This window comes from Lathyrus oleraceus, chromosome 6 (assembly GCF_024323335.1).
Source record: "Lathyrus oleraceus cultivar Zhongwan6 chromosome 6, CAAS_Psat_ZW6_1.0, whole genome shotgun sequence".
Taxonomy (NCBI): Eukaryota; Viridiplantae; Streptophyta; class Magnoliopsida; order Fabales; family Fabaceae; genus Lathyrus; species Lathyrus oleraceus.
In genome coordinates, this window is record NC_066584.1 from 351684395 (window position 1) to 351711719 (window position 27325).

Consider the following 27325-nt stretch of genomic DNA (forward strand, 5'->3'; position numbering starts at 1 on the left):
CAAAAGATCTATCTAGGTAAGAACTAGAAAGAAACGATCAATTAAAGACTCAACCCAATGAGGATATAACTCAAGGGGAGTGGTTCCATCCAGATAATAAACTGGGCGGAAAACTAAAATAATAATCATCCCCGAGGAAATAACTCAGTGGGGAATGAGAAAGGATAAGCTCTTTCTGCTTAAACGGCTGATACTCTACAATTGAAGGAGGACAGACACGCCAAATCTGCATGGGAAAATAATATCACCAAAATAGGGGATCAAAAGAAAAATCAATGTGATAAAATGCACAATGAAATATTTGATGATGTGCTATATGCATGAATATGCATGTATGTAATTATGATTATGCCAACAAAACAACACAAAGGATACAAATAACGAAGATTTGAATCCTCACTATAGAACACTCAGCTAATCTTAATAAATCAACTAGAGAATATGCTAGGGATGAAAATAAATCATCTAGCTCTGAATAAATCAACTCTGGCTGGGGAAAGACATGAAGAAAATGCTTCCAATTAATCATGGCAAACTCTGCGGGAAGAGAGCGTTCTTGAAGGATAATCAAACATGTCGAGGATAGAGAAGGATCTAATGAAGATCCACATCAGTCAACATTGTAGAGAATTTTAAGTCAACACCATATAAAAATGGGAGACAACCTTGTAGGGGACGAAATCAACTACTGCTCAGAACCAATCACTACCGCGAAAGAGGGAACTTCTATCAGAAGATGAACTCTTTCGGGGAATACAAGAGATAAAACTCTAAATGAGGAATCGAGCAACTTACTGGGGATGTTGTGACATGTTGGAATAAGCCAAAGACAGGTCACACTCCTTAATAATCATAAAATTCTTCTTAGAAATTGCAAAATAAACCAATTCCAAGGCAAAGATAACCGGATCTGACTCATACAAGGGAGAAACTGTCGCGGTTATGCAACACAAACAAATGCAAATAGGGATATGGAGACCAAATAAAGGTTCCGGGATATCCAGGGTCCAATCATCAAACCACAAACTGGGGGATGCAAAACACGAACACCTCAGCTGGGGAAGATGAATTTGCAAAAGGGGACCAATCATCAGCTACACTGGGGATGAGACCCACCAACTCTACTCGGGGAGAAACTTATTGACAATGTTGGGTATGAATGACGAACTGTTGGGGAGGATAAAGTCACCAAACAAATGCTCGGGGAAGACCAACAATGCTCCACACTTTAAGACTTACCTATTCTTAGATTGTTGTTGACATTCCTTGCTGAAATCAATTATTCTTAAAGTGAATGTTTTCATTATTTTGAAAAATAATTATTCATTAATTTATTTCAAAATTATCATCATAAAAATTCAATTTTATTTAACAGAAGTAAATAAAAATAGAAATAATTGGATAAAAGCTCAACTTTATTTAATAGAATGGTAGTCCGCGAATGGCGGGACTCCATGGATCTTTAAAAAGTTTGAGAAATGGTAATTTACATGGAAAAGGGCTACATTGAATACAATTATCACTACTCTCCCTACCAACTTTGAAATCCACCATACTCTTATCTTTGGGTTGAGAATGACGAATCATAACAAAATGACTGCTCAAAACTGCTTTAAAGATCAAGACCGGCCGAATGTAATTACTTTCCATAACCCCTAATTTTTGCCTAGATTGCCCCAAGATGGGGTACTCAATCTACCAGGATACATTTTCTGTTTTTATGTCTCTAACTTTCTCTTGGATCGCCCTTTCGGGTTTTCAATCCACCGAGACGCTCAGTTTTGCCTAAGCCTTCCTTTCGGGTTTTCAATTTAGCGAGTTGTTCTTTTATTTTTTTAGGCGAAGTATTTCTTGACTGCATCAGCGTTCACAGGACGTGTGAACTCTTCACCATCCATAGTTGCAAGAATCAAAGCAACGCCTGAAAAGGCTCACTTAACAACATATGTGCCTTTATAATTAGGAATCCAATTTCCCCTAGCATCAGGTTTGAAAGATAGAATCTTCTTGAGCACGAGGTCACCTTCTCTGAACGCACGAGGCTTGACCTTCTTATCAAAAGCTTTCTTCATTCTTTGCTGATACAACTGACCATGACACATGGCGGTTAATCTCTTCTCTTCAATCAAATTCAACTGGTCATATCTTGGGTTCCATCAACACACACAATGATAGGATCTCAACCTCTACAGGGAGCAACACTTCTATTCCATAAACAAGAGAGAAAAGTGGTTCCCCTATTGAAGTGCGGATAGATGTACGGTACCCATGCAAAGTAAATGGGAGCATTTCATGCCAATCTTTATACGTCACAACCATCTTTTGAATGATCTTCTTAATATTCTTATTCGTAACTTCAACATCCCCATTCATCTTGGGTCTGTAGGGAGAAGAATCATGATGTGCAATCTTGAAGTCTTTGCAAAGAGCTTCCACCATATTATTGTTCAAGTTTGATCCATTATCAGTAATGATCTTACTTGGCACACCATAACAGCATATAATCTGATTCTTGATAAATTAAACCACCACTTGTTTGGTCACATTTGTATATGATGCCGCTTCAACCCACTATGTGAAGTAATCAATAGCCACCAGAATGAAACGATGTCCGTTCGAAGCTTTGAGCTCAATCATGCCAATCATATCAATTTCCAACATGGAGAAAGGCCATGGAGAGGAAATGACGTTCAACAGTGTCGGAGGAACATGAATCTTATCTGCATAAATTTGACACTTGTGGCATTTCTTCACAAACTTGTAACAGTCAGATTCCATTGTCAGCCAATAGTAACCTACTCTCAACATCTTCTTTGCCATAGCATGTCAATTGGAATGAGTACCAAAGAAGCCTTCATGGACTTCAGTCATCAATAGGTCTAATTCGTGTCTATCTATGAATCTAAACAAAACCATATCGAAATTTCTCTTGTAAAGCAAATCTCCATTCAAGTAAAAGTTGCCAGCTAATCTTCGCAAAGTCTTCGTATCTTTCAAAGATGCCCCAGAAGGGTAAATCTGACTTTGGAGGAAACCTTTGAGGTCATAATACCATGGATTTTCATCTTTCACTTCTTCAATAACAAATACATGAGTTGGCCTATCAAGATGCATCACAGTCAAATTAGGAACATCATTCCAAAAATTCACCATAATCATTGAAGCCAACGTTGCAAGAGCATCTGCCATCCGGTTTTCATCTCGAGGGATATGATAAAACTCAACCATTGGAAATAAAGTTTAAATCCTCCTCACATAGTCTCTATATGGTATCAAACCGGGTTGATTCGTCTCCCATTCACCTTTGATCTGATTCACAACCAAAGATGAATCTCCATAGACGTCGAGATACTTGATTCTGAGATCAATGGCCTCTTCAAGCCCCATAATGCAAGCTTCATACTCAGCCATATTGTTTGTACACTTGAAGGTCAATCTAGTTGTAAACGAAAAATAAGTGCCTTAAGAAGTAATAATCAATGCCCCAACGCCATTACCATATGAGTTAACAGCTCCATCAAATACCATGCCCCAACGGGAACTAGGTTCTGGCCCTTCTTCAAGCAATGGTTCATCACAATCTCTCATTTTCAAGTACAAAATCTCTTCGTCATGAAAATCATACTGTACTGACTGATAATCTTCAAGAGGTTGGTGAGCCAAATGATCATCCAAGATACTACCTTTAATAGCTTTCTAAGATCGGTATTCAATATCATACTCGGATAACAACATCTGCCAACGAGCAATTCTCCCAGTTAAAGCAGGCTTCTAAAAAATGTACTTGATTGGATCCATTTTGGATATCAACCAAGTAGTATGATTCAACATATACTAACGCAGACACTTAGCAGCTCAAGCCAATGCGTAACATGTCTTCTCAAGCATAGAATACTGAGTCTCACAGTCAGTGAACTTCTTACTGAGGTAGTAAATTGCATATTCTTTCTTTCCAGATTCATCTTGCTGACGAAGAATACAATACATACTTTCTTTGAGCATAATTAAATACATGATCAACAGTCTTCCTTCAACAGGCGGAGAAAGAATCAAAGGCTCAAGAAAATACTCTTTGATACTATCAAAAGCTTTCTGGAAAACCTTCGTCCAATCACAAGACTGATATTTCTGAAGAAGCCTGAATATAAGTGTACATGTGGCAGTCATGTGTGATATAAATCTCGAAATATAATTCAAGCAGCCAAGAAAACCTCTGACTTGCTTCTCAGTTTTGGGCGTAAGCATCTCTTGTATTGCTTTGACCTTGGCAGGATCAACTTCAATACCCTTCTCGCTGACAATGAAGCCCAAAAATTTACCAGAACGAACACCAAAAGTACACTTATTAGGATTCAAGTGGAGTTTATACTTCCTTAAACGCTGGAATAACTTCAACAAATGCTCAACACGCTCTTCCTCATCACTTGATTTAGCAATCATATTATTAATATAGACTTCAATCTCTTTATGCATCATATCATGAAAAAGAGTGGTCATGGATCTCTGGTATGTTGCACCAGCATTCTTTAAACCGAAAGACATCACTCTATAATAGAATGTTCCCCAGGGTGTAATTAATGTGGTCTTCTCCATTTCTTCAAGCGCCATCTTGATTTGATTATAACCGAAAAATCCATCCATAAACGAAAAGACTTTGAATTTAGATGTATTGTCTACCAACATATCAATGTGTGACAGAGGAAACTCATCTTCCGGATTGACTTTGTTCAAATCTTTATAATCAACACACATACGGACATTTCCACTTTCTTTGGAACAAGCACAATATTGGCAACCCAATGCGGATATTCAGAGGTAACAAGAAAACCAAAATCAATTTGTTTCTGCACTTCCTCTTTGATCTTTACTGCCATATCAGGATGAGTTCTTCTCAACTTCTGCTTGACCAGTGGGCGTTCTAGCTTCAACGACAATATGTGCTCCACAATCTCAGAATCCAAACCAGGCATGTCTCGATAGGACCAAGCAAACACATCTGAATATTCTCAAGGAAGATCAACCAACCCCTTATTATCTTCTAGACATGATTGATACCCAATCTTGACTTCCTCCGCATTATCCTCAGAACCCAAGTTGACTAATTCAATATGCTATTCAAACGGCTGAATGGCTTTTTCCTCATGCTCAAGCAAACGGGATAACTCATCAGATACTTCTTCATCATCATTCTCTTCCTCAACTTCAAACACAGGGAAATCAAAGTTTAGAGAGGGAGTAGGATCATTGTATTCAATGGGTTTGAGAACCATCCTGCATAATGATTTGATATTTTGATTTTAGAGAAGTGGAGTGCGAACAAATATTATGCAGATGGAAGATTATTATTTATTCATGTTTTTTGTGATTACCATTTTCAGAAAAAGCAAAAAGTAAAAATAAAAAAAATAGATGTGGATGAACAAAATTGTATTTCATTGATGATAATAAGGAAAATGCCCAACAATGTTCACTTCTCCCTTAGGCATAAGAGAAGGATTTTTCTTAAAATAAATGCAAATAAATTACTTAGAACGGTGAATAATAGTAGGAACATCAACAACAACCCAGTTGTTGCAAGTCTGGCCGTGCGTCACAAAATTGTCGCAAGCTTCGTCTTCGTCACCACTGTCCTCAATAATGGCAGCTGATTGTTGATCATTCCCATGAATGAACCCTCCACTGCAGAATACTGGTTGCACATTCTTGATGTTGGCATTGAATAGCCCTGGGTGAAATCCTTGCCCTGGCATATTCTTGTTCTCAGCGGCCCTTACAACACGACCCCACTTATCAATATTGCCACCATGAATAGCCTCTTGTGCATCCTTTAAAGAAGACATGGGTGCCCCAACTTTCTTTAATTCATCAGTAATGGACAAAGCTTGGAACGGCGTTCCAACTCTCTCCTCAGCATCAACATAAGTAAAAGATGACAAATGGCTCACAAATAATGCGTTCTCTCCACCAATAACGAAAAGCTTGAGGTTCTTCACAAAAATTTCAGCTTTTGGTGAAGAGTATAAGTCACTGCTCCAGCTTCATGAATCCATGGCCTTCCCAACAAGAAACTATAGGTCGGGTGGATATCCATTACCAGGAAATTAATTTCGAAATCACCTACACCTATCTTCACTAGAAGGTCCACTTCTCCAATGACAGTTTTACGAGAATCGTCAAACGCTTTGATAACTATGCCATTGTACCTCATCAGGGCGCCTTAATAAGAAAGTCTTAAAAGAGTTCTCTTTGGCAATACATTCAATGATGACCCAGTGTCAACCAACACATTGGATAGAGCGTCCTCCTTAAAATTCATTGGATTATGTAGCACCAAATTGTGATTTTTGCCTTCCTCAGGAAGTTCCTCATCACAAACGCTCAAATTGTTACAAGAAGTGATGTTGGCAACAATGTGGTCAAATTGATCCATAATAACATCATGTTCAACATAGGCCTGTTCCAACACTCTCTGCAATGCTTCTCTGTGTGCTTCAGAATTCATCAATAATGACAGCACAAAGATCTTTGACGGTGTCTGGAGCAGCTACTCCACAACTTTAAATTCACTTCTTTTGACTAGTCGTAACACCTCATCATCATTGTAAGTCTTCAATTTGCTGGATTCATGAGACTGACACATTGGAGCACTAACCGGATTCACTGCAGGAATCTCTTCCTTCTTACCTACAAAAACATCTTCCACAGCCTTCGGGAATACCAGCCTGAACACACGACCACTAAGGGTCACCTTCGTAATATCTGCAATATTTACCAATGAGTCTGCAACTTGTAGAGGAACCTCTTGATCATTTTCAATCATTTTGGCATTATACTTATATGGCACGACTTTACCGGATGCATAGTGGACATGGCCCGCTAATCGTATAACTAGCGGCGATACCGATTCATTGACATTATTATTTTTGCTACTATCACACTGAATGACTACCCGCTCAGGGGTCTTAAACACCGGCACAATGAAATTCACATCATCTCCCATATCCCTCGACTATTGAATCTGGATTACATTCTCATCCATCAACTTTTGGATATCCCTCTTGACAAGCATACACCCACGGGGATTCACACTGCAAATGACACAACCATCATGGTCATGTTCACAATCACTAATCAAACACAAAGTTCTATGCATCTCCACCAAAGATCTCTGGATACGCCTCACATCAAAAACTCTGATATTCCCAGGACAACCATCCACCATGTTGACAGAAGCGTTACCATGAGCAGGCAACGGATTGGCCTTCACATTCGGCGCTCTATCCTCAAAGGACACCATACCACTTTTCACGAGCATTTGAACTTCGTACTTCAGTGGATAACAATTCTCTATATCATGACCAGGGGCTTCCTGGTGAAAAGCACAATGAAGATCAGGTTTGAACTACCATGGTAATGGCTCATGAATGTGTGGAGGGTTTCTCGGCTGAATAAGATTTTTGAGTACCAAAGACGGGTACAATTCTGCATATGTTATAGGAATAGGTTCAAAGGAGACCTTCTTCCTCTCAAAATTTTATTGATGATGATTGTTATTGTGATAGTTGGTTCTTTGTTGTGGTTGTTGCTGATGTTGTTGTTGCTGAATTAGAACTGATTGATTGGTTGGATTCTTGGAAAAAACTGGAATTACTGATGAAACTTGTTGCTGATGTTGACACGATTGAGAAGTTTTCCTTACATGAGGCCTCCTCTGCCTCCCCACTGATACTTCATTAGTCTCTCCTTCCTTCTTCTTAGAGAACTCCCTCCACAATTCTTGCTAGCTGACGCCTCATCTTTGGACAAATGTCCTTCACAGACTCCTTCCTTTAGTCTCATCCCCATGTTTACCATTTCGGTAAAATAATTGAGGGCACTTGCAATCATGTGTTCGTAGTAAATAGAACTCAGCATCTTCAGGAAGATCTTGGTCATCTCCTTCTCTTTAATAGGAAGACTGATCTGAGCAGCTAATTCTCTCAATCTCTGGGCATATTCTTTAAATGTCTCCTTATCCTTTTGTGACATAAACCTCAACTGGTCTCTATCTGGCGCCATCTCAATGTTGTATTTATACTGCTTGACAAAGGCCTCGCCTATGTCGTTGAAAGTACGAATGCTAACACTATCCAGGCCCATATACGATCTAAGGGCAGCTCCAGTTAAACTGTCTTGGAAGTAGTGAATTAGTAGCTGATCATTATCAGTTTGAGTAGACATTTTCCTGGCATACATAACAAGATGGCTCAACGGACAGGTATTCCCTTTGTATTTTTCAAAGTATGGGACCTTGAATTTCACCAGAATCTTAATGTTGGGAACCAAACAGAGTTCAACAGCACTCTTTCCAAATAAGTCTTTCCCTCTCAGAGTCTTTAATTCTTTGCGCAACTCAAGGAATTGGTCCTTCATCTCACCCATCTTTTCATAGACGTATGGACCTTCAGATGACTCAGAATGGTAGATAGTCTCCTCAACACGAGGCAAAGCAAGAACAATGGGAGGAGGCACTGACATGACCGGGCTAGATGCCGGCAGAGAAACAAACGTGGGTGCATACCCCTCTGGCACGAAATTTGGTGGCTTTCCCCAAGGGAATCCAACATGCATAGTAGGAATGGGCTGGATGGAAGCAACAATAGGAACAATTGATGAATCAATCTTAGAAATGACAGTCCTCTGAGGAGGAGGAGTTGCAGGAGAGGGTGACGGCTGGTTCTGAGCACTAATCACGGATTCCATTAGCGTCGTAAGTCTGGCGATCTCATCCTTTAGCTCTCTATTCTCTTGCTCTAGATGCTCCATTATCTTCAGTTGATTAGCATGAGTGTTATAGCGGTGAGTCAGCTTGGCTGATGCACAGAAGAAGAACTGATAAGACATCTGGCGGAATAAACATGTTATGCAAAATGATGCATGAAATGCAATTTTTTAATTTATTTTTAATTTCAAGGAATATATTAAGCCTTATTTGAAAATATATACATTCAATTAATAATAACAATTAATAATAATAATTTGATTGACCATAAAATCTCTTTGTATTCAATAAAATTGGAAGGATTTCACTAAGTACAATTTCAGAAACCAAAGTACAAATACAAGAGAAGAGGAAACTATCATCCTAAGGATCCCTAGCAACTGCATCAGACGATGTGGCTATGAAGGCATACTTCCTTCGGATGCGTCAAATCTCATAGTCAAAGGATGTCTTCATTTGAGCCTTCAAGGACAAGCTGGTCAATAATCTTATTCCAAGAACCGGAAGGCTGAGGCATACTAGAGGCAACTAAACCCTCTGGCTCTCTCTGTCTCTTCACTACACGGTATTCAAGAATCTCAATAAGTGCATCCTTGTCTTTAGACTCAAGTTGTAACTCTTCATGCTTTCGGCTCAAAGTATGGAACCACTCTTCCCACACATCTCTTTCTTGCTTCATCTTGGCGAGTGCGTCTTCCAAATCCTCTACATCTTGGTTAGGGAGAGTTGATGGCTCAGCCACAACCATAAAAATAGGTATTTCACAAGCGTACAACATCTTCAACTCCAAAGCTCTCTTCTTCACCCAAAAAATGTAAGCTTCCAAAGCTACACAATTGCATGGACCAAGCTCAGATCTTCCCTTCCTATGGACATTATGCCAAGCATGTATCATCCTTGTCTTCATATGTTGGGGATCTTTACCGTCTTGATAGAACAGACCTTCTAACTGAGTGTCATTAGGTTTATCTCTCAAGGGGAACCCAAGTTGTCGATGGGCCAATGTTGGGTTGTAGTTGATTCCTCCTTGTGTACCAATGAGAGGCACATTAGAGAACTCACCAAAAATCTCAATAATGTCCAAGCTACTCAATGCAGAATCATACCAAACAATATCATCATTAGTGAAAGACATAAGTCTCTGAACCACCATAGACATTGTCGGTTCTCCATGAAAGCATGCGTCTGAGGCAAGTGCGAAATAAACCACTTGTATAGAAGAGGAACACAACATACAATAGTCCCACCAATTTTAGAATTCCTCAAATGCAAAGAGAAATACATGTCACCCAACAAAGTCGGAACCTGATTCCCAGTCAAGAAAATTCTAATGGCATTAACATCAACAAAACTGTTAATGTTAGGGAACAAGGCTAATCCATAGATGAGCAATACCAAGACATCCTCAAAAGCATCCATGCTAGTTGTAGCGGTAAATTCATGATCATTAATATATGGATAAGCTAGATATCAATAAAATTAGAGTCGTCACCGCGCTTTTATTGTTTCCAAAGGAAAAGGGAAAAGTACGAACAAAACCCAAAAGTAAGAAGTTTTCAAATCAAAACTAATAACATGTCAGAGATTACAGGTAAGGGGGTTGGTTACACAGAGGGAAGGTGTTAGCACCCAAAGTGTCCTAGGTACTCCTAGGGAGCCCTTTTTGTGTGCATATGTATTCGGTACAAAATGATGTTTACAAACAAATAGAATGGGGGGATGAGAAAAGAATTCATTAATTATATATTTGTGTTTGACAAGACCTTCGGACTTGTGCCTACGTACCAACATAAAAATGAGGGATCAAAACCTTGTAGTTCGTGATACAAATTTCAAAGTGGATGCATTGCTTTTAAAAAAAATTAAGTTTGAAAGGCACAAAGGCCTAAAAATGGTTTGAATGAGTTAGTTCTTTTTTGGCCTTTTTTGAAAGTGTAAGTGAAGTATAGTTAAGTTTATTTACAAATTTGATTTAAGAAAAGAAGTTTGAAAATGCAATGGCATAAGGCCAAAGTTTCTATCTTTTTGCAAAGTGGTCAAAGTTTCGAACAAAATAAGTTCAAACAAAGAATTTTTTTAAAAGGAGGGAGAGATTTTGAAATTTAAGAAATGGGGAGAAGATGAATAGACTAATCCTATGCACAAAATTAAAACTTAAGGGTTGAAAAGATCTGACCAATGGGTAGCAATCCAATAGACAAGAATGTCAATACAAATCCAGATTCCCTTAGACATTTAGAATCAAGCAACACACAAATGCACAATTATATCATTCTTGAAGAGCAAGGCATCAAATAAAGATAGCCACATCCAAGCTTAGCCACTCCATGATCTTCTTCAAATTAGCCCATGTAACAGATGTCCACAAGTCACAGGTTCAAAATAACAGCTTCACAATGATCATGTTGCAGATGAACTCAAAGGGATCTTGAATGATGTATCAGATGAAGTTTCAAATTGCAATCACTTGGTTTCACAAAAGTTGGTATTGGCCAAGTCCTTTAGCATAGAAATGTTGCCTAAATTCTAAGTCCATTTGTCCAAGATTAAGTCAACAATCTACACAAAAGTTTTTTAGCATTTTTGTTGTTTTTTTGTACATTGATGGTCAAAGACCACACAAACAAACAAAGTATACACAAAATGGAATATATCGCCCAATATGGTCCAAGTGGACAAATTGAAAATTGCATTAACATAAAAAAATAGAATGGTATGAATAATGGCAAATGAATAAAGACTAAAATTAAATGACATTAAAGTAAATGGCTTGAAATTAAATGTTAGTTTGTTAATGAATTAGAAGTTAGTATTGTTTTGCGTTTGCTTTTCATTTTTAAGTCATTCTTTGGAGGACACTCAACCCACTTATCACAAGCATGGATCCTTGAGCCAAGACATCATCCAAAGAAAGGAAAAAAGGCCAAGTTTCCACACAATACCATGAAAGAGTGGAGACTTACAATCTCACTATCTAGAATGCTATGCCTTTTGTGTCACAAATTTAGCGCTATGTTAAGCAATCGTAATTGGACTTATGTAGAAGTCACAACTATTTGAGGTCAGACAATAGAATTTTGGTGTTAATGCATGTTAGAGACATAGTATAATGGACTATGCTCATGAAACATACCACACACAAAAAGAATATGCAAAAGAGGTGGCCTAATCTCATCCATACTTATGTTAATTTTTCAATCAACTAGCCTTAAGATTTTGAGATATCATAGGCCAAATGAGATGAATGCATAAAGAATGGGAGTGAGATGAAGAGGGAGAGTAATGGATCAAAACTCAAATTGGTCAAAGGAGGACTTTTACCAAATTAATATCATCCATTCATTTTGGGAGATGGAATGTACATTCCATCAATCCCCTAAATCATATGATATTAACTTGACAAAGTCAAATCAACCTTGACCAAGGCCCAACAACAAGAGTCAAACTCAAACAAATCATCACAATTGGTCAACACAATTAATTGGAATTTATTCAAATTAAAAAGACTAAAATAATACATTTAAATTAAAGATGGTTTGTGAAATTCCTAAAACCTCATCAAAACACCAAAGAAATGGCCATGAGATTTATCATAGGTCAAACAAGGTCAAAGGACCATGGAGAAAAAATTTCAGAATTTTTAAAGACTTAAAAGTATTTTTAAACAATTAAAAACAAACAAAAAATTAATTAAATCATGAAAAATATTAATAATGATCCAAAAAATAATTTTAATTCAAAATATGAAAGAGGAAATTATTTAAATTTTTTTGGTGAAACTCTCATATTTTTTGGATCAATATTAAAATTAATATGAATTAATGAAAATAAAAGGAATAAAAGAAAATCAGAAAATATCAAAAAAAAACGTGGACCACTTGATCTCCCTTATTAATTGAGGTGGCATATCAAGTGGTCCTTAGTGCATGTTCCACAATGGACACTAGTCAATGTGTTGTAGGGATGGTATTTAAAACCAACGCACGAGATTAAACATTTTGCAAGGATCCTATGGTGTGAGACGTGCCAACACACGGCCGAAGCTGTAACTCCGGTCTTCTTCTCTGGTGGACCTCACCGGACTGTTCCACCCTCAACCATCACCAAAATAAAAAAGGAGGACATGATCTGAAAGAAAAAATGGCATAGAGCATGAATCTGACCTCAATTTAACTAACTCCACATATATAGAAAGATATGAGGAGTTGAATTTTGAGGTGTGTCAACTGAGTTGCTTAGATTTGACCTCTAAGCAACTCAATCTTCTTGCCTACATTGGTAGGACTTCAGACAACCAAAGATCCAAGAGAATTGAGTAGAATTGGGTAAGAATGAAGAGATGAAGTTTTCTGAAAATTACCTTCAATGTTATGCAGTTCTTGATGTTGCTTGGCTCAAACACGATCTGATCATACTTGAGAAGCTAATAGGAAGTGATTGGAGAGGTTGCAAGGCTTTGGATCCTGGAGTTCTTGAATCTCCAACAGTTAAGATTCAAACTCAAATTTCAAATTGAAATTTCTCAGGTTTTCCTTTAGAATGAGAGGGTTTCAATGGGGGGTAATGTTGGCACGCAAAGTGTTCTTCAAATGACCTCAGAAGCCTTCTATTTATTGCCAAAGGGAATGATATTTGCACACTTCAAAATCTGTCCAAAATTGGTAATGTGAATGGCACGAGTGCATGGGCACGAGTCTAAAATGATTCAAATTGAAGTCTGAATTAAGCTTGAATGGCAAGGCAATGTGAACTGTAGTTTGTACATTTGATTCTTTCCAATGATGCAGCCATGTAAAATCCATGCGCAGACCTAGCAATCTTTATCCAAAATGCATGAACTTGGGTTCTTTGAAAAGCTCGGATCAAGTGGAACAAGTTTGATGTTCAACACTTTTTTATTTGGAGCTTCGAACATGGAGAATTTTGAGGTGGAAGTTTAGAAATTTCAACATGTTGAAAAATTTTCTAAGTGTCAAGCCATATATCTCAATATTCCACCTTGCTTAACTTTTTATGTGAGCTTCAAATGAGAAAAGTGCCTTCATCAAAGTTGTAGCTTTTCAAATACCTTCAAAATGGTAACCAATTTCATGTCATTTGGATTTAGAATGATAGAGTTATGCATTTTTGAAGTTGAGGAAAATCACTTGTTCAATGGTATAGGTAAAAAATGACCTATAATGTAACCTCATATCACATGCTCATAAAAGTTGAATTTGCTTCCACTTAAAACATTAAAGTTGAAGTAGACATCTTGAATTTGGTTGTGCAAGTTGGAAATCTTTCATATCATAAAAATGAGTAAGTTATGGCCTTGGGAAGTTGACTTTCAAGTTAGGGTTTAGACAAAATGATCTATAATGTTTCAACATAGAAAATAAATTTCCAAGCAAAACTAGCTCTAGGTCTCAACATGAAAGTTGTTTGGAATTGAATTTCGAGTAACTTGTCTCTTGGAATCATTTTCATATAGTGAAAATTGTAGGAGATAGGGTCTAGGGAGACCCAATTTTGATTAGATGAATTCATCTGGCCAACCACCATCAACCAACTTGCTAACCTTCAATTCTCTTGACTTTCTTGGCTCATGGTAGATAATATATTCATAAGATGATGAATTTTTAAGTGTCCCTTGAGAAATTTGATCAATTGGTGAGATATCTTGTTGGAGAAGTTACTCAAGATACCTAGTCAAACTAGGGTTTCCAAGGCAAATCACTCTCAAACTCTTGAAGAATACTTGATCCATATAACATGTAGGAATCAATGGAACTCATATATGATGCTCATTACCATTCTTGGATTAATTCATGGTTGTGCTCTTTGTCATGAGGGTCTCAAACCCTGGATATTAACTTGATAGATACAAAGAGTTAGGCAAATACAAAGATATATTTTTGGTATTTTGGTTAGTAAAATGATAATATACAAGTATGATACAATCACATAGTGCTTGGTGATCTCTCCCAAATCAAACCCAATGAAGGAGGGGTAAGGAGGATGCCAAGGTATGATCCCAATGCTAATCTTTATGATGAAATTGCATGAGGGATCTTAGGGTCAAAATTGAGGTCTTACAGCTGCCCCTATTTAAGGACATTATAACTGAGGAGGCGAAGGTTAAAATATTCATGTCGACTCAGTAGAATGGGCTTAAATAACAACATATAGAAACAAATTTTGGTCCCTAAGAGACCTCATGACGCATATGATATGAATGTAAAAGTAAATTCTTTGTGGGGAAATATTGCGACAAAGGAAAAGAAATCAGAGAGACCGAAAGTCCACAGGAGTATAATGCATTCCGTAAGGAAAACTCACTAGGGAGACAGACACTCTGGGGGATAAAGGAGTTATGCGTAGGCCAGGCTACGACTTAAAACTGTAGGGGGACTCGAGGAATTCCATACAAACATGGAAAAGACTCAGTCGCAGAACAACAACATCTATAGGGGATACGAGTAAGTTAGGATAAAACTGAAGTACTTGAATCATGTAGGAAAATTGATTTCACTAAGGAAATTCACACTCAACTCGACTGGGGAAGAAATAAAACTCAACACAGGAGGAGCAGATAATAAAGATCTGACAAAGAAGACACTCGTTATCGGTTAGGCTGAACATATCAAGGATGAATCGCTGAGAATCGCCAGGAGAGAGTATTCATTACCGGTTACTGTGTAAGAATAGCCTCGCTAGGGAAAACTGCAGAAAATAGGATTTACAACTACCAGTTACTGGGCAGAAGACCAAAGGTGAGAATATCCGTCATCGGTTAGGATGAACATATCAAGGATATACTTGTTTGGGACTGTCAAGGAGGATACACGTCATCGGTTAGGATGAACATATCAACGATATACCAACTGAACAACAAGGTAAGAATTACATCTATCGAATGCTAGATAGAAGACCATCAAAGAGAAAATCCGTAACCGGTTAGGATGAACATATCAAGGATAGACTCTGTGAGGGGAGAAAATAGGAATTACATCTATCAGTTACTGGATAGAATACCATGTGAGAGTATCTGTCATCGGTTAAAGTGAACATATCAAGGATAGATTCTACGGGAGAAAGTAGGATTTACAACTACTGGTTACTAGGTAGAATACCACAAAGAGAAGGAAACCAGTCATCGGTTAGGATGAACATATCAAGGGTTAACTCTCTGGGGAATAGAATAGGGATTACAACTACCTTTTTACTAGGTAGAATACCAAGGATGAGAATATCCGCCATCGGTTAGGATGAACATATCAAGGATAGACTCAATCAGGGGAAAGAAAGATATTTGTCACCAGTTAGGATGAACATATCAAGGACATAGTTCCTGGAGAATCAGAAACAAATGAATCTACTAAGGATTCCAATGCTGGGAAAACTGTGATACTTTTTCTAGGTATTGGGCGAGAAGTAACAAACTGCCAACTAAGAAGAATATTACCAGTTACTGGGTAACAAACTCTTAGAAGACTCAAAGCATCTATCTAGGCATGATCTAGAAAGAATCAGTCAATCAAGACTCAACCCAATGAGGATATAACTCAAGGGGAGTTATTCCATCCAGTTAAAGAACTAGGGAGGAAACTAAAGTAATAATCATCCACGAGGAAACAACTGAGTGGGAAGAGGAGAAAGGTTAAAGTCTTTCTGCCCAAGGGGATGACGCTCTACAATTGAGGGAGGACAGACACCGAGGTTCGTATGGGGATAAAGTATCGCCATAACAGAGAATGAGAATCTCAAATAAACAAATCAATCAAATATGATGGTGCCAATATGCAATTATGAAATTATATGAATGTATCTGTATATGTATATGTATATATATGATGATTATGCTGACAAAATGATCATGAAGGATACAAAGGTGTCGCAAAAAATTTGAATCATCGGTACAATCCTCGGTAAATCCGCAAAAGAGGGAGACAACTGCTGGATAACAGAGAAATCAACATCCCAATGGCTCAAATCTAGCCGAGGGAAGAGGAGATCTACTGAGGAGAGGAAACATTATCGAGTCTGCAGGGAATTTTAGGTCAACGCCATATCAAATGGGTGACAACCATACAAAGGATAAACACAAATAGTTGCTCAGAAACAAGGAGGAAACTCTGACTGGGAGCGAGTTGGATGGCGACTGATGAGGAAACCAACGCGATCCACTGGGGAAGAACCTCTTACTCTGCTGAAGAACACGAACTCCGTTGGGGAACACAGAAACTCTGTCGGGGAAATAACACGCCGCAAGGTACTGAATCGACCAACTCAGCTGGGGAAAAGAATCGGAACTCTGCTAAGTAACAAATACTCCGTAGGGGAACCAGACCAACACAAACAACTAGGGATACCCGAAGGGTTAACTGCTTGGGGAACCTCTGATGCTTAGCACTTAAGGACTTTCTGCTCTTTGAAGTGTTGTTGCTACTTCCTTTTAATTGCTTTGAAAAAAATTCTTGTTTTTTATATGTTTTAAGAAAAATGATTTTGATTAAAAATTTTAAATTTCCAAAATGATCATATTAAAATTTAAACTATTGGCTGAAGTAAATAAGAGAAGAAACAATTGGACAAAAGCTCAACTTTATTTAATGGGATGGTAGTCTGTAAATGACAAGACTCCATAGATTTTTACAAAGTTAAAAAATGGTAATTTACATGGAAAAGGGTTACATTGAATAAAAATGATCCTTAATCCTTCTACCAACTCTTGATATCCACTATGCTCTTGACCTCTACTGGGATGATGAATCGACGTCAACCTTTGTGCTCAACTAAGGTCTTTTCGATACCAGTCGATCAACAGACTGCAGTTACTTTCCATGATCCCTAATTTTTGCATAAGTTGCCCCAATGTGGGGTACTCAACTTATAGGGAAATTCTTTCTGTTTTTATGTCTCTAATTTTTGCCTGGATCACCCTTTCGGGTTTTCAATCAACCGAGACGCTCTTTTTTGCCTAAGCCGTCCTTTCAGGTTTTCAACTTAGCAAGTCGTTCTTTTCTTTTTTAGGCAAAGTATTTCTTGACTGCATCTGCGTTCACAGGACGAGTGAACTCTTCACCATCTATAGTTGTAAGAATAAAAGCACCGCCTGAAAAGGCTCTCTTAATAACATATGGGCCTTCATAACTAGGAGTCCATTTTCCCCTAGAATCTGGTTTGAACGACAAGATATTCTTGAGCACAAGGTCACCTTCTCTGAATACCCGAGGTATGACCTTCTTATCAAAAGCTTTCTTCATCCTCTGTTGATATAACTGACCATTACACATGGCAGTTAATCTTTTCTCTTCAATCAAATTCAACTGATCAAACCTGGTCTGACACCATTCAGCCTCAGTCAACTTGGCTTCCATGAGCACACGTAATGAAGGAATCTCAACCTCTATGGGGAGAACGACTTCCATATCATATACAAGAGAAAAAGGGGTTTCCTCTATTGAAGTGCGGACGAATGTACGATACCCATGCCAAGCAAATGAGAGCATTTCCTGCCAATCCTTATATGTGACAACCATCTTCTGAATAATCTTCTTGATGTTCTTATTCGCAACTTCAACAGCCCCATTCATCTTGGGTCTGTAGGGAGAAGAATTATGGTGTGCAATCTTGAAGTCTTTGCAAAGAGTTTCCACCATATTGTTATTCAAGTTCGATCCATTATTAGTAATGATCTTGTTTGGCACACCATAACGGCATATGATCTGATTCTTGATAAACCTTACAACAATTTGCTTGGTTACATTTGCATACGATGCCGCTTCAACCCATTTTGTGAAGTAGTCAATTGCCACTAAAATGAAATGATGTCCATTCGAAGCTTTGGGCTCAATCATCCCAATCATATCAATTCCCCACATGGAGAAAGGACATGGGGAAGAAATAACATTCACTAGTTTCGGAGGAACATGAATCTTATCAACATAAATTTGACACTTGTGGCATTTATTCGCAAACTTACCACAATCAAATTCCATTGTCAACCAATAGTAACTTGCTCGCAACATCTTCTTCGCCATTGCATGTCCATTGGAATGAGTACCAAAGGAACCTTCATGCACTTCAGTCATCAACAAGTCTACTTCGTGTCTATCCATGCATCTGAGCAGAACCATGTTGAAGTTTCTCTTGTATAGTATATCACCATTCAAGTAGAAATTGCCGGCTAATCTTCTCAAAGTCTTCTTATCTTTCAAAGATACCCCTGACGGGTAAATCTGACTTTGGAGGAAACATTTGATGTCGTAATACCACGACTTTTCGTCTTTGATCTCTTCAACAAAAAACACATGACCTGGCCTATCAAGACGCATCACAGTCAAATTGGGAACTTTGTTCTAGTACTTCACTACAATCATTGATACCAATGTTGCACGAGCATCTGCCATCCGGTTCTCACCTCGAGGAATATGATGGAACTCAACCTTTGTAAAGAAAGTTGAAACCCTCCTCGCATAATCTCTATATGGTACCAAACCAGGTTGGTTCGTCTCCCAAGCACCTTGATCTGATTCACAACCAAAGCGGAATCTCCGAAGACGTCTAAATACTTGATTCTGAGATTCATGGCCTCTTCGAGCCCCATAATGCATGCTTCATATTCTGCCATGTTGTTTGTACACTTGAAAGTCAATCTAGCTGTAAATGGTAGATGTGTGCCTTGAGGAGTAATAATCATTGCCCCAATGCCATTACCATACTGATTAACAGCTCCATCAAATACCATGCCCCAATAAGAACCAGGTTCTGGCCCTTCTTCAAGCAATGGTTCATCACAATATTTCATTTTCAAGTACAAGATCTCTTCATCAGGAAAATCATATTGCACTGACTGATAATCTTTAATCGGTTGGTGTGCCAAACGGTCAGCCAAGATACTACCTTTGATCGCTTTCTGAGATCGGTATTAGATATCATACTCTAATAACAATATCTTCCAACGGGAAATCCTCCTAGTTAAATCAGGCTTCTCAAATATATACTTAATTTGATCCATTTTAGATATAAACCAAGTGGTATGATTCAACATATATTGACGCAGACGCTTAGCAGCCCAAGCCAATGCGCAACAAGTCTTCTCAAGCATAGAATATCGACTCTCATAATCGGTGAACTTCTTACTGAGGTAGTAAATTGCAAATTCTCTCTTTCCAGTCTCATCTTGCTGACCAAGAACATAACCCATACTCTCATCAAGCACAGTCAAATACATTATCAACGGTCTCCCTTCAATTGACGGAGACAAAATCGGAGGCTCAAGCAGATATTCTTTGATACTGTCAAAAGCTTTCTGGCAGTCTTTGGTCCAATCACAAGAATAATCTTTCTGAAGATGCTTGAATATAGGCGCACATATGGCAGTCATGTGTGAAATGAATCTAGAGATATAATTCAAGCGGCCGAGAAACCTTTGACTTGCTTCTCAATTTTGGGCGCAGGCATCTCTTGTATTGCTTTGACCTTTGCAGGATCAACTTCAATACCCTTCCCACTAACAATAAAGCCCATGAACTTACCAGAACGAACACCAAAAGTACACTTATGGGGATTCAAGCAAAGTTTATATTTCCTCAAAAGCTGGAATAGCTTCAATAAATGCTCAACATGTTCCTCTTCATCAATTGATTTAGCAATCATGTCATCGACATAAACTTCAATCTCTTTCTACATCATATCATGAAAAAGAGTAGTCATTGCTCTTTGGTAAGTTGCACCAGCATTCTTTAGACCGAAAGGCATCACTCTATAACAGAATGCTCCCCAAGGTGTAATGAATGTGGTCTTCTTCATATCTTTGGGTGCCATCTTGATCTGATTATATCCGGAAAATCCATCCATAAACGAAAAGACTTTGAATTTAGCAATATTGTCTACCAACATATTAATGTGTGGCAAAGGGAAATCATCTTTCGGACTGGCTTTATTCAAATCTCTATAGTCGACACACATGCGGACTTTTCCATCATTCTTCGGCACAAGCACAATATTGTCCCCCCATCGCGGATACTCAATTGTCACAAGGAAACCGACATCAATCTGCTTCTGCACTTCTTCTTTGATCTTCACAGCCATATCAGGATGCGTTCTTCTCAACTTCTGCTTGACTGGCGGGCATTCTGGCTTCAACGACAATCTATGCTCCACAATCTCAGAATCTAAACCAGGCATGTTTTGATAGGACCAAGAAAACACATCCGAATACTCTTGAAGAAGATCAATCAATCCCTTCTTTACATCTGGACTTAGGCGAGACCCAATCTTGACTTCCTTCACATCATCCTCGGAACCTAAGTTGACTAGCTCAATCTGCTCTTCAAATAGTTGAATGGTCTTTTCATCTTGCTCAAGAAGACGAGATAATTCATCACTCACTTCTTCATCACTTTCCTCCTTGGCCTCAAACACAGGGAATTCAAAATTTGGAGAAGGAGAAGGATCATTGTATTTAATGGAGTTAGAAATCAACCTGCATAATGATTTGAAATTTTGATTTTAGAGAAGTGGATTTGTGACCAAATATTATGCAGATGGACAATTATATTGTTTATTTATGTTTTTTTTTTGTGATTACCATTTTCAGAATAAAGAAAAAAGTAAAAACAAAACATCATAGATGTGGATGAATAAAATTAATTTTATTAATGATCAATTTTGAAAATGCCCAACAATGTTTGCTTCTCCCTTTGGCATAGGAGAAGGATTTTGAAAACAAATAAAAGCAATTACTTAGATTGATGCAAAATAACAGGAATATCAACAGCAGTCCAATTTTTGCAAGCCTTTCCATGCGTCACAAAATTGGGGCAGTCTTCCTCTTCGCCATCCTCTAGCGCAGCAGCTAAGTGTTGTTCATTGCCATGAATGAACCCTCCGCTATGGAAGCTAAGTTGCATATCTTCAGACCTTGCGGTTGATGAACCTCGTTGGAACCCCAAACCAGTTCTGCCTTTGTTGTCGGAGATCTCTACCATGCGCCCCCACTGATCAACGTTGCCTTCTTCGACAATCTTCTTTGCATCTTTCAATGAGGACATAGGTGCCCCAACTCTCTTTTCTGCAGCAATAGATAAGGCTTGGAACGGAGTTCCAACCTCATCCTCAGCTTCAACATAAGAGAAAGATGACAGGTGGCTAACCAACAACGCCTTCTCCCCGCCAACAATCACAAGCTTTTCATTCTTCACAAATTTGAGCTTCTGGTGCAATGTGTAGGTAACAGCTCCCGCCTCGTGGATCCATGGCCTTTCCAATAAGCAACTGTAGGCCGGGTGGATATCCATTACTTGAAAAGTAATTTGAAAATCACTCGGACCTATCTTAACTGGAAGGTCCACTTCACCAATAACCGTTTTGCGCGAACCGTCAAAAGCTTTGACGATTACACCGTTATATCTCATAGACGCTCCTTGGTATGATAGCTTGGACAAAGTTGACTTCGGTAGCACATTCAGTGAAGACCCGGTGTCAACATGCACATTTGATAAAGCATCTTCTTTGCAATTCATAGAAATGTGCAAAGCCAGATTATGATTTATTCCCTCCTCAGGGAGTTCTTCATCACAGAAGCTAAGATTATTGCAAAAAGTGATGTTAGCCATGATATGATCGAATTGATCCACTGTAACATCATGTTCTACAAATTCTTGTTCCAAAACTTTCTGCAATGCTTCTCTGTATGCTTTAGAATTCGTGAGCAGAGACAACACTGAGATTTTTGAGGGGGTTTGGAGCAGCTGCTCCACCATATTAAACTCACTCCTTTTGATTAACCAAAGTACTTCATCATCATCGTTAGCCTTCAAGTCGCTGGATTCACCAAACTTACCCTTTGAAGCACCAACTCGATCTACAACAGGCACTTCCACCTTCTTTCCAACAACCGATTCTTCCTTATTGTTGGTTCTAAGTGTTGGCATCAATTTTGGTAAAACCTAGAGTTTTCACAAGATGTCACAAGTGTTGTCTTGACATAGATATCAGGATCCTGCAGGGTGTTTAAATAAAGGTTGTGCAGGATTTAGCTGAGATATCAGACCCGATGTCTAGACATGTGTATACAGAACATTCAGTCTGAATGTTATGTATTTTGTGATTGCGCTTTTCCTGCTAATTTGTGTGTGATTGATGTGGAATTTGAATGCGCCATTCATTAAATAATTAAAACTCAATTAATTTATTTTCCAACAAGATATGATCAGCTGTCATAAGAAGATATGGAAGGAAAATAGATTTAGGGTTTTATGAGGTCCAAGCCCATTCAAATGTTTCTATAAAAATGCCATGTAAAACCTGTTTTTAACACACAACATAACGAGCGAAATAGTGAGAGAGAATAAGGGTTTTAGTCATGTGTGCATTTGTGTATTGCGAGCCATTCATTCATCTTATTGATGATTGAATTGGACTCACTTTTGAGTTGTAATTTGTCCAGTCTAAGCTTTGAAGCATAAGTGTGTGTTTACTTGGTTGAAGCTTTTAAACAAGATCAAGTATGTGTTCTTGAGAGTGTTTTCTTTCTTTGTAATATTTGTTTTTACATCACTGCTGTGATTGAGGGGGAATGAGTAGGGTCTCTTATCTAAGAGTTCTTAGATAGAAGTCACACGGGTAGAGATTAGGTGAAAAGACTGTAACTTGAAGTTGTTTACTGAGAGTCTTTAAACTAATTCTGTTTAGTGGATTTCCTTCCTGGCTTGGTAGCCCCCAGACGTAGGTGAGTTTGCATCGAACTGGGTTAACAATTGCTTGTGTCACTTGTACTACTATTCTTTATCTTTTATCCTGTTTATATTGTTCAGATATTAGTGTCGTGACATTACCCTCGACATCTCATATCTGATACCAGAATTTCAATTGGTATCAGAGCAGGCATCCTGCTCTGGTTCTGGGTGAGATCTTGGGACGTTACTTTCTGGTACTATGAATAGAGACGGAGGATCTGTTCACAGACCACCAATTCTGGATGGATCTAACTATGACTACTGGAAACCTCGAATGGTAGCCTTCCTGAAATCTTTGGATAATAAGGTTTGGAAGGCTGTTCTAACAGGCTGGGAACATCCCGTTATTACTAAGGAAGGAGAAGTTACAACTGATAAGAAGGCTGAGGAGCAATGGACCAAGGAGGAGGATGAACTAGCCCTTGGAAACTCTAAAGCATTGAATTCTATATTCAATGGGGTTGATAAGAACATCTTCAGACTGGTGAACAACTGTGAGGTGGCTAAAGATGCTTGGAATATTCTCAAAACCACTCATGAAGGTACCTCTAGAGTAAAGATGTCTAGATTGTAGCTGCTTACTACCAAGTTTGAAAATTTGAGGATGAAAGAAGATGAAAATATTCATGACTTTCATATGAATATCCTTGAAATTGCTAATGCCTTAGGAGTCCTGGGTGAGAAGATGTCACATGAAAAACTAGTGAGGAAAATTCTCAGGTCACTTCCCAAGAGATTTTCCATGAAATGACAGCCATAGAAGAATCTCAAGACATCTGCAATATGATAGTGGATGAGCTAATTGGATCCCTCCAAACATTTGAGTTGGGAATGAGTGATGGATCTGAAAAGAAAGTCAAAAGCATAGCCTTCATGTCAAACACTGAAGAGAAAGAGGAAGAAAGTGGTCAAGATACTGATGAAGATCTGGAAAATGATGTAGCATTATTGGGGAGACAGTTCAACAAACTCCTGAAAAAGATGGATGTAAGGTCAAAGTCTAATGTCAAGAACAACTCATTTGACATCAGTAGGTCCAATGATTTTGGAAGAAGAACAAAATCTGATGAAAAGTCCAAATAAGGAAAAGGAGTTCAATGCCATGAATGTGATGGGTATGGACACATTAGAGCTGAATGTGGGACCTACCTCAAGAAACAGAAGAAGAATCTTGCTGCTACTTGGTCTGATGAAAGTGAAATAGAAGGAGAGTCTATCAATCTTGTGACTGCCATGACTGGAAGATGGGGTTCTGATGAAGACTCAAGTGATGATGAAGTAACCTTTGATGAGTTAGCCTCTACCTACAGAAGTGAAGAAGTGTGTCAACAAGTGGAAAATCAGAAGAAATTGATAACACAACTAGAGGATGAGAAGACATAACACTTGGAAACCATCTCTAAGTTGAAGATTGAAGCAGTGTTCTTGAACTCCAAACTGGATGAGATGACAAAGTATGTGAGAATGCTAAACAGTGGATCTGACACCTTAGACAAAATCCTCCAGACTGGAAAAATGGCAGGAGACAAGTATGGCCTTGGGTTCAATGAATCCATTCCTGAGTGTAGTCACACTGGTAGCAAACCAAATATGTCACATCATGTGTCACAACATCATAAGGAAAGACAACATAAAGGAAAACACCAAAGATGGAGATGTCATTACTGTGGAAAATTTGGCCACATAAAACCATTCTCCTTTAAGTTGTATGGCTATCCTAGTCCTTCTCATCATCAACCTAGACCCAAACACCACATCCCTGTCAACAGAAAACAGTGGGTTCCTAGGACTGGTGCTACTAACCTGATAGCTCACACTTCCTTCAGAGTTTCAGCCAAAGAAGACTGGTATTTTGACAGTGGATGCTCCAGACACATGAATTAAGGCAAAAACCTGCTAATTGACCTTCATCCTCATGCCACCAGCTTTGTAACCTTTGGTGATGGAGCAAAGGGTGAAATCAAGGGGATTGGAAAGCTAAACTGCCCTGGAGTCCGTAACCTTGACAATGTGCTACTTGTTAAAGGACTAACTACAAACCTAATCAGCATCATTCAACTGTGTGTCCAAGGTCTAAATGTAAACATCACAAAAACCAAATGTCTGATTACTAATAAATAAAATGAAGTGATCATGAAAGGAGTCAGGTCTAAGGACAACTGCTATATGTGGAGTTCTCAAGAAATTGGTTATTCATCAATGTGTACTCTAGCCAAAGAAGAAGAAGTGAAGCAATGGCATCAAAAACTGGGCCATCTGCATCTTAAAGGAATGAAGAGGATTATATTTGTTGAAGCTGTCAGAGGAATCCCAAACTTAAAGATTGATGAAGGAAGAGTTTGTGGGGAGTGTCAGATTGGAAAGCAGTCAAAGATGTCACATCAGAAGATCAAACATGACACCACATCCAGAGTGTTGGAACTTCTCCACATGGACTTAATGGGACCTATGCAGGTGGAAAGTCTTGGTGGGAAAAAGTATGCTTATGTGGTGGTGAATGACTTCTCCAGATACACCTGGGTAAATTTTATAAGGGAAAAATCTGATGTATTTGAGGTATTCAAAGATCTTTGCCTAAGACTTCAAAGAGAAAAAGAAAGTCAGGTTATCAGAATCAGAAGTGATCATGGGAAAGAATTTGAGAACAGTAAATTTGCTGGATTCTGTTCATTTGAAGGAATTAGTCATGAGTTCTCATCTCCCATTACCCCTCAGCAAAATGGTGTGGTAGAAAGGAAAAATAGAACTCTCCAAGAATCTGCCAGAGCTATGATTCATGCTAAGAAATTGCCCTACCACTTCTGGGTTGAAGCTATGAACACAACCTGCTATGTTCACAACAGAGTAACCTTGAAGAAAGGGACTCTAACTACTTTATATGAAGTCTGGAAAGGAAGAAGACCTACTGTCAAATACTTCCATGTGTTTGGTAGTAAATGTTATATCCTGACTGATCGTGAACAAAGAAGGAAGATGGATCCCAAGAGTGATGAAGGAATATTTCGGGGTTACTCAACAAACAGCAGAGCATTTAGGGTCTTTAATTCCAGAACAAAAGTAATGATGGAATCTATCAATGAGGTTATTGATGATCAACAGACAGATGTCACAGACGATGTTGAGACATCTCTAAATGATTCCCCAGCTGATTTCCTAGACAAAAGTAATGAGAGTGAACCCACTCAAGTTGAACTTGAAGCTGACAAAACTAATAAGGGACCCTCTCTCAGAATTCAGAAGGATCATCCTAAAGATCTCATTATAGGAGACCCAAATAAAGGGGTCACAACTAGATCAAGGGAAGTGATCTCACATGGTTGTTTTGTGTCCAAGATTGAGCCCAGGAATGTCAAAGAAGCCTTAACTGATGAATTCTGGATCAATTCCATACAAGAAGAGTTAGGCCAATTCAAGAGAAATGAAGTATGGGAACTAGTTCCAAGACCTAAAGGAATAAATGTTATTGGAACAAATTGGGTTTACAAGAATAAATCTGATGAACAAGGGGTGGTTACTAAAAATAAGGCAAGACTGGTAGCACAAGGATACACTCAAGTTGAAGGAGTTGACTTTGATGAAACATTTGCCCTTGTAGCTCACCTGGAGTCCATTAGACTATTGCTTGGAGTGACATGTATTCTGAAGTTTAAACTGTTCCAAATGGATGTAAAAAGTGCCTTCTTGAATGGTTACTTAAATGAGGAAGTGTATGTTGAACAACCTAAAGGGTTTACAGACCCAAATCTTCCAAAGCATGTGTATAAGTTGAGGAAAGCCCTCTATGGGCTGAAACAAGCCCCTAGGGCTTGGTATGAAAGACTCACAGTGTTTCTCATTA